The sequence below is a fragment of the Fukomys damarensis genome, unplaced genomic scaffold, assembly GCF_012274545.1.
Source record: "Fukomys damarensis isolate Sample0158 unplaced genomic scaffold, DMR_v1.0_HiC HiC_scaffold_1, whole genome shotgun sequence".
Lineage (NCBI taxonomy): Eukaryota > Metazoa > Chordata > Mammalia > Rodentia > Bathyergidae > Fukomys > Fukomys damarensis.
The window spans coordinates 62,079,862-62,089,442 of NW_022900913.1; the positions used below are offsets into that span (position 1 = coordinate 62,079,862).

Sequence of the window (9,581 nt, forward strand, 5' to 3'; positions counted from 1 at the left end):
TTTAAATCCTGCTTTTATTAATTCATATTCTGTGAGAATAATGCAAACATTTTTATTTTAATTGAGTCATTTAAACTAAATTCAAGGGACAAACAGCCCAACTACATTGCTTTTGTTTTTCATTTATTTTAAAAATGACATCAAGGCAATTCTTCCCTAAACACAAAGCCAGTCAGTTTTGGTCTATTGTTCTTTTTCAGACAAAAATATATACATGGCTTAAAGATGCAGCAAAGACCTATCGTTTTTAAGGATCAGGTCCAGAGCTTTAGGTTATCTACAATATCCTGAATGATCTGATTGAAGTAGATCATACTTCTCCCAGTTCGTAGGGTACAGGTTAAGCTACTCTAACATAGAGATCCAAAAGTAGAGGGCCCTGAATAAGATCAGAATTTATTATTCTTTTGCTTAGGAGGTTGGAAATGTACCGGTAGTCAGTGGTCCAGTATTCTATGGGAAGATTGATTCACAAAGCCATACAGTAACCCCAGTGCTTCCTATCTTGTTTCACCTTTACCCTGTGAGGCATTATCTTTGTTTCCATGGTCAAAAGTCCTTTACCACGCTCTCTGTGTCCCAACTTGCATAAAGATAGGCAGAGAAGTAGTCAGATAGCCTTTTTTTGGAAGCAGGATTGTAGGGTGGTTTCTCCAGGAAAAACATTCTGAGACAGAGATAAATGTTCAGAAAGTTCATTATTAGGGAGTGCTCCTTGGATCAACATCTGTGGGGAAGAAAGGAAGAAAGAAGAATAGGGAAAGTTAGGGTTTGTATCTACATGTTCCCACAAAGCCTCATGCGGTTATAGGTGGGGCCTTCAGAGGTGGCTGGATCCACGGTGTGCAATGCTGGGATTAAGTGTGCAATGTTGGGCTTAAATGTAGTTCTGGGATTAAGCATGTGTGATTACTAAATTAGTCCACTGATTGGTTTAAATTAATGCTCTGGGTGCGGTAAATGGGAAGGCACACCCTGGGAGTGGGTTGTACCACCCAAAGGGCAGGTAGCCTTGAAGGGATTAAAATGACAGCCAGGCTTCTGTGGCTGCTTCACTATTTTGCTACTATGCTGCCTGCTGTTTTCTGCCTGCCTTGCTTTGCCATAGACTATTTTTCCTCTTTGATGCCACCCTGCCTTGAAGCCAGCTGACTTTGGACTAAAACCTCCACAAACCATGAGTCAAAATAAATCTCTCCTCCTTTAACTTTAGATGTTGAGTATTTTACCTCAAGAATGAGAAAAGTAACAAGACAGGAAAGATGGAAAAGTTAGGCTGCGGAACAGCCACAGCAATATCTGTTCAATCAATATAGAGCAGTGATTTTGAGATGGTCCTTCACAAATGGGATGAGATATTGGACCTTTTTATCCTTTGACCAGTTTTTTGGGTGTTAGCTGCTCCAGGAAGGGGAATGACCTTGGTCAAGATGCATAAAGTACTCCCATTTACATCTCATTATCTAGAACATCCAGCATGGCTACCATAACCGCAGCGGTGGGTAGGATATGAATCTCCAGCTAGGAGGCCCTACCCCAAGTTATCAATTAAGGGAAGGAAGGGGAAATTGATATTGGAGAGGGAACAAGAGGGAAAGAGAAGCATTGTTTGAGTTTGTTTAACTTATTGACTATTTTATATTGAAAACAATTTCACTGAGAGGAGCCATCCAAAAACAGAGACAAAAAGAGAGCTGAAAACAGGGTATGAATAACTCAGAGGTTGCCCCCATCTAGCAATGCCCTTTGAGTAAAAATAATTGCACCAAGTTTAGAGTTCAAAATGAGCCAGAGCTGACTCTGCAGAGTTCTGTAGGAAGCACATAGGAGGGTACTTCTAGCCTGTTCCCCCAAATAACATATTTTCTAAAACCTCCCACATATTGCAACTCTCTTATGTAAAGTACAAAAATGAGAGTTATTAAAAAGTTATTATATTAGCATTAATAGCATTAATACAAATCTATCATTTTCTTTTAAGTGTTTTAAAAGCATAACATGCAAGTATTTATTTTAATTATGCCTATTTAATTATGCCTATTATGAAGGTCCTTATTTTTGAAGAGCAGCAAGGAATTTTATTACCCAATCTTTCCATTCCCGAAAGGCTTCCATAGATTTCAGCAATTTCACATTATTCTCATGATTATGTTGTTTTGGAATTGCTCTCGGTGTGTCAGCGGATTCATCATCAATCCACCTCACCAACACCTTGCATCTTTCTACAGTTCTGAAGCCAATTGCACATTGCATCTTGAGTAAACACATGGGTGTCATTTGGCTTCTTCCAAGCAGTTGGAACCTTGCATTTGGCATCACAGCCATTGACAGTTTTGTAGTCCAAATATATGTTCAATCCCATGACTTAAAGCTGTACAGGATTGCAGCAATTAAACAATAGTGATTGCCAGAATATAATAATTATTTAAAATGGAATAGTCACTGGAAGGTTTTTCTTGGAGCTTCATCACTTTATCTTCATAACATGAAGTACAGAATCCTTGCCATACCTGACCATTTGTCAGAGAGGCCTATCTGAAGACAAAGTCCCAGAAGTCTCTTGGGTAAAGATCAATCATTGTCATCTCCATGACATAGAGAGTATTTTCAGGTTTCTTCTTTTCTAAGAAATTTAGGAAGTGCTCTGCATGAATTTGCAGATTTGTGTGATCATTGACTGTAAAGGAACATGTGGGTGCAGAAACAGAAACTGGTTCTAGGAATTACTGTCAGGCCATGGAAAATGCTTCACAGTAGCACTGAGCCATTTAATACATTCATTGTTAACTCTGGTGTTTCCTAGACCTCCAATGGACTATCCATGAATATTGCATTTCTCTGGAGAGGGTGTCTCCTGTAGGAATCACAGAAAAGCTCTTCAGAGTCCTGAGGAGCCTCAGGGTGTGAGGCGATCTACTTTGACTGTGAATTCAAGATGATGGGTCCAAAGAGATTTCCTGGCTGGCCAGAAGGCTTCATGCATTAAATGCTGCTTCCTAGGATCTAATTTCTTGTCCTGTGATCATGCGCATATTCTTTGAGATGAGAGCTGTTTTGAATGTCTGTTCAGAGTGCCACATGATTTGCATAAGATACATCTCAGCCACCACAGTTAATGATCTCAGAGCCATGTCTCACCAGGGAGGACATCAGATGATTAACCTAAAGTAATGACTTACAATAAGAGAACCCTTCCATTCCTGGCATGTTCCTATGTAGTTTCCATCCTTCCACTGAATGGGTCAAACAGATGATTCATCAGGAGGCTTTATAAAGGAGGAAGCTTGCTGTTATGGTTTGTGTCACTACTGATCAGTTTTATCAGCAGGTCTTCACCTAAGATACTGATTTCCTTAAGTTCTACCTATAGAGAGTGGCTGTCTCTCTTTTCTTTATTCCTTTTTTTGATTAGTTTGGCACCTCCCTAGACCTGGTAGCTTGAATAAAATAAAAGGGGCAGAAAGGTGCTGTTAAACCCCTTTGTTACCTTTGCTGTCTTGTACCCTTGTTACCTTGTGCTGCTTTGTTTTTCCTCTGTGATGCTTATTTGCCATCCCCGCCTTGGAGCCAGCCAACTATGGACTGAAACCTCTACAAACTGTGAGCTAAATATATCCCTTCCCTTTTAACTTTGGGTGTCAAGTATTTTGTCTCAGCAATGAGAGCAAAGTAACTAACATACTTGCCACTGGTGTTTTACCTTATGAGGATCTCTGTGTACAGAAAGTGTTGTAAAGGGTGCCTTTACTCCACAGGGCTCCATGCTAAAGCTTGGCCTTACTTGCATGTGTGCCCCTGACCCTTTCTATTAGTGTTACTTGGATTTTTGGCATCGTAAGGAAAGAGACAAAGCTTTGTTCAAGTACCTAATATCCCCAGACCAGTTTCTGCCACTTATTTAAGCAGGGATTAGAAATTATTAAAGAAAGAAAGAAAGAAAGAAAGAAAGCCACTATCTATAAGTAGAATTTAAGGAAATCAGCCTAGGTGAAGACCTGCTGATAAAACTAACCAGTAGTGACACTGCATTAAATACTGAGGGGAGAACCAAATAAGTCATCACCTTTTATGCAGTTTGAAGGAAAGACAGAGAGGCTAATGTTCAGTAACAGGAAAGGTGTAATGAAGCTGTCAAAACCAAAAGAGAGAATATGCGGGACCATAAAACATTCAACTTCTGAGTACTAGTGGGCTTCTTGAAGTGTTTTGTTCTTTTCTAAAGAGGTAATTCTTTTTTCATTAAGTTTTTGGCACTTTTTAGATATACAATACAATCACATTCATGGGATCTTGTACATTTTTGTTGTTGTTGTTGTTGTGGTACTGGGGATCAAACTCTGGACCTTGCCCTTGTGAGGCAGGCAGCGGAACCACCAAGCTAAATTCCAGGGCCTGGGATCCTGTACCTTTACATGATGTATATTGGTTCTTAGTGTTTTTCCAGACCCCTCTCCTCCCTTTGCCACCTTCACCCTTCCACATTTACAAAGACTTTGTTTCCATTTTTTCCTTTTCTCATATTTTCCTGTTCTTTCCTTTCCCCAACGCTTCCCACTTGTCCTATGCCTTTAGCCATTTTGTTCCTTTAACCATTTTTATCACGTTACCAATTATGCAATTTGAACCTCATTTACACTTTTAGTTTTTCTCACCAGAGAAAGTAGTATTTCACTTCAGAGCTTGGCCTCAATGTGCATCCATTTAGCTGTAAATGTCTCTAGTTTATCATTCTTTATGGCTGAGTAGTATTTAACTTTATAGAAAAACCACATCTTCTTTATCCAGTCTCCAATTGATGGTCAATTGGGCTGTGTCCAAGTTTTAGCTATTACAAACTGCTGCTATAAACATGGGTGTGCATATATTGCTGTGGTATGATTCTTTTAATTCTTTTGGAAAGATACCCAGCAGAGGAATAGCTGGGTCAAATGGAACCTCTAGTCCTAGTTCTTTGAGGTATCTCCATATAGATTTCCACAGTGATTGCACCAGTCTGTACTACCACCAACAATAGAGAAGGGTTCCTTACTCCCCACAATCCCACCAACGTTTGTTATTGGTTGATTTATTGATGGCAGCCATTCTTTCTGGGGTGAGGTGGAATCTCAGTGTTGTTTTTATCTGCAACTCTAGAATGACCAGTGATGTGGAACAGTTTTTCATACATTTATTTGCCGCTGTTATTTGTTTGTCTGAGAAATGTCTGTTTATTTCAGATGCCCATTTTTGAATTGGGTCTTTATATTTGGGGGGGTCTGATTTTTTTTATTTCTTTATATATTCTAGATAGTACACCTTTGTGTAAGGGACAGCTGATAAATTTTTTTTCCCACATTGTGTGTTGTCTCAGCTCTGTTGGTGGTTTCTTTTGCAGTGCAGAAGCTTTTTAATATGATGAGATCACAGTTGAGTCTTTGTGCTAGTTCCTGTGCAAATGAGGATTTGTTCACAAAGTCTTTCCCTATGCTGATTTCTTAAAGAATTCTACCTAACTTATCTTCCAGCAAGTTTTGTGTTTCTGCTTTAATATTTAGATCTTTAATCCCCTTTGACTTTAGTTTAGTGCATGGTGAAAAATAGGGGACTAGTTTTAATCTTTGCAGGTTGAAATCCAGTTTTTCCAATACAAGTTATTGAAGAGGCTATCTTTCCTCCACTGAGGATGGTTGGCTCCTTTGTTAAAGTTGAGGTAGCTGAGAATATTGGGAGTTGTTTCTGCATCTTCTAATATATGCCAGTGATCCTTGGGTCTGTTTCTTTGCCAGTACCATGCTGTTTTGTCACAGTGGCTTTGTAGTATAGTTTTGAGCTGGGGATTTTGATACCCCATCATATATCTGTTGCCTAGAATGGATTTTGCTATTCTAGGTCTCTTCTGGTTCCAAATGAATTTTTGGGTTTTTTCCTCAGTGAAATATACTGCTGGGATTTCAATCAGGATTGTACTGAATCTATATTGCAGTTTTGGAAGTATGGCCATTTGCACTATGTTGGTTCTTCCTAATCAGGAACAAAGTATTTCTTTCCATTTTCTTAAATCCTCTTTAATCTCTTTTTTCAGAGTTCTGTAGTTTTCAATGTATAGGTATTTTGCTTCCTTTGTTAGACTGATTACTAGATATTTCATTTTTTTGGATGTTATTGTGAAAGGAATTGCTTCCCCAATTTCTCTCTCAGTGAGTCTGTAATTTGTGTACAAGAAGGCTATTGATTTTTGAGTGTTGACCTTATATCCAGCTACTTTACAGAATCTGTCAATTAAGTCTAGAAGTCTTTTAGCAGAGTTTTTTGGTTTTCCTATGTAAAGTATCACATTGTCAGCAAATAATGACAGTTTAACTTGCACTTGTGAGACAGGTGGCAGAATCATTGAGCTAAATCCCCAGCCCTCTCCAGTAGTTGTTATTGTTTGCTTTCTTGATGATGGCCTTTCTTTCTAGACAGATGGAATTTCAGTGTTCTCCCCCTCCATTAAGTTTATTGGTACATTTAAAGCGAATAATACAGTTACACTAATCATTGGGATCTTATACCTTTACATAATATGTCTTGGTTCTTATTTTTTTCCCATACCCCTGCCCTGCTTTCACCCACTTCACCCTTCTCTATTTACAAAGACTTTGTTTTCATTTTTTCCTTTTTTCACATTTTTCTTTTCCCTTATTTCTTTCCCCTACCCTTCCCACTTCCCCTTTAGCCATTTTCTTCCTATTTCACACTATCAATTATACCATTTGAACCTTATTTACACTTTTTGTTTTTCACACCAGAGAAACTATTTGGTATTTACTCAAGTGTGTCCTATTTATTTCACTTAAGAGTATAGCCTCTATATGCATTCATTTAGCTATAAAAGACTCTAGTTACTCATTCTTTATAGATGAGCAGTACTCCATTTTATAGAAAAACCTCATCTTCTTTATCCAGTTTCCAGTTGATGGGCAATTGTGCTGTGTCCAAGTTTTAGCTATTACAAACTGCTGCTATAAACATGGCTGTGCATATATTGCTGTGGTATGATTCTTTTAATTCTTTTGGAAAGATACCCAGCAGAGGAATAGCTGGGTCAAATGGAACCTCTAGTCCTAGTTCTTTGAGGTATCTCCATATGGATTTCCACAGTGGTTGCACCAGTCTGTACTCCCACCACCAATGGAGAAGGGTTCCTTTCTCCTCAGAGCCCTACTAGCATTTTTTAGTATTTGATTTCTTGATAGCAGCCATTCTTTATGGGGTGAGGTGAAATCTCAGTGTTGTTTTCATCTCCATCTCTCAAATGGCCAGTGATGTTCAATGTTCTTTTAATTAGCATATTTCTCATGGAAATAATGTTGAACATTTTTCATGTATTTATTAGCTATTTATAATAATTCTGTGATGTGTCTACTCATTTCAATAGCCCATTTTTTTGATGGGTGTTTTATTTTGGGGGTGGTTAATTAAAAAAATATTTATATATTCCTGTTATTAGTCCTTGGTCCCTGGAGTATCTGGCAAATTTTTTACCATTCTGTAGTTTGTTTCTTCACTTTACTGGTTGTTACCTTTGTTTTATAGGTTTTTAGTGATATTTAATTCCACTTATTGATTCTTGATGTTATTTCTCCTGCAATTGGGATTCTGATTTTGAAAACTCCTTGCCTAGCCAAGTGTGGTGGTGTACGCCTATAATCCCAGCACTATGGAGGCTGAGGCAGGAAGATTGCTGTGAGTTCCAGACCAGCCTGGACTGCATAGTCAGTTTCAGGTGTCTCAACTACATAGTGAGACCCTGTCTCAGAGAAAAAAAAGTCCTTGTAGATGTCTATGTCTTAAGAGTTTTACCTATTTTATCTTCCAGCAGACTGTTTATATTTTACCATTTAGATTTTGAACTATTTTAATTTTATTTTAGTACATGGGGAAAGATATAGGTTTAGATTCAATCTTCTGAATTTGTGTGACAAGTTTTGCCAGCACCATTTGTTAAAGAGACTATCTTTCCCCCAGTATATGCTTTTGGCCCTTATGTCAAAAATCAGATGATGGAATGTGCCTGGCGTTGTTTCTGTTTCCCAAGTTTTGTTCCACTGATTCAGTACCATGAGGTACTTAAGCCAGAATCATTCTGTTTTTGTCACTGAATCTTTGTAATATAATTTGGAATCTGGGATTCTGATACTTCCTGCTTTGTTGGCTCCCAGGATTCCTTTTCCTATTCTGGGCTTCTTCTAGTCCCACATAAATTTTAGGACTTTTTTTATAGTTCTCTGAAGAATGCTGTTAGTGTTTTGATTGGTATTATATTACATCTATTTATCAGTTTTGGGATGATGGAGATTTTTGACAATATTGATTCTATTTATCCAGGAACTGGTATATCTCTCCATTTTCTTGTGTCCTTTTTGATCTCCTTTTTCAGGGTATTATAGTTTTCATTATAGAGTTCTCAATTCCTTGGTTAGGTTCATTGTTCCTAAGTATTAGTTTTTCTTGAGACTATTATGAAAGGTATTAGTTTCCTAATTTTTTTCATGGTGGGTTTATTATTGTTATATAAGAATGCTATTGATTTTTGTGTGTTACTTTGTATCCTGCTGCACTGCTGAATTTGATTATTAGCTTTAGGAGTTATTTGGTGGAACTTTTGAGGTTTTCTGTGTAAAGAATCATGCCATTTGTTAATACTGATAGTTTGACTCTTAACTCAGGAAATCTTGCTCTCCTTAAGTAGTAGCATTACTATCTGCAGATTATAGTATCCTTAGAAGATCTTTATCCCTACTAACTAGGAATTTACACAGGTTCCCCTGGAGCACTTGTCCTGGGATTCTCCTGCCCTCATTCAGCTCTGCCAGTACCTTCTCTTGTCTTTTATCTTTTTTTCTGTCTTCTCTTTCTCTGCCACTATATCTCTGTCCCCATCCTCTCCCAGACACAGTGCTGAAATGCAGCTGATTTCCTAGCTGCATGTGTGTAGGGCCATTTGGATCTTCAATCGCCCTTCCTGTAAGTGTTTAATTTTTAATACAACAGGATCTTTCCAGTTTCTGCATTTGTGCATTCTAAGAATGAAGCAATATCTCCATAAAGGGCCCTACTTTGAGTTCTATACAAGCCCACCTCTGGGATTCAGTGGCAGACCCACACATGTGATAGCTGCTAATTATGGCCCACTCCAAGTCCATTTGTTCCAGGCAGTATAATGTAGCTGAGAAAGCAGGCTCTAACTTTTACAGATCTAAGGTTAAATACTAGCTCATCACTCATCAGCTATGTGGCATGGAAGAGGCACCTATCCTCTCTAAGCCACCATCTCATTTGTAAAACAGGGACATAAGTATCTGCTTCATAGGGCTGTTATGAGAATGAAACAATGTAAAATTAATCTTGGCTCAGCCCTAGAATGTAGTATGCACTGAAAAATGACTGCTATTGTAATCATTATCCCAAAATAACTTCCTTGGAGGAAACTGATCCTAAGGTAAGAATAAAGAAGTCAACGTGATACAGTAACAAAACCTCAGAAGGACACATTCCAGATGTATCCCAGAGATCAGATATTAGCTTTTTCTCCTTTCCAGCCTTCCTACAACTAATAA

General features: G+C 38.2%; 1 pseudogene; it reads right to left on the reverse strand.

Annotated features, from left to right (window-relative positions):
* Positions 1–2,052: 2,052 nt before the first annotated feature.
* Positions 2,053–3,089, reverse strand: LOC104848300 (annotated as a pseudogene).
* Positions 3,090–9,581: the final 6,492 nt, after the last annotated feature.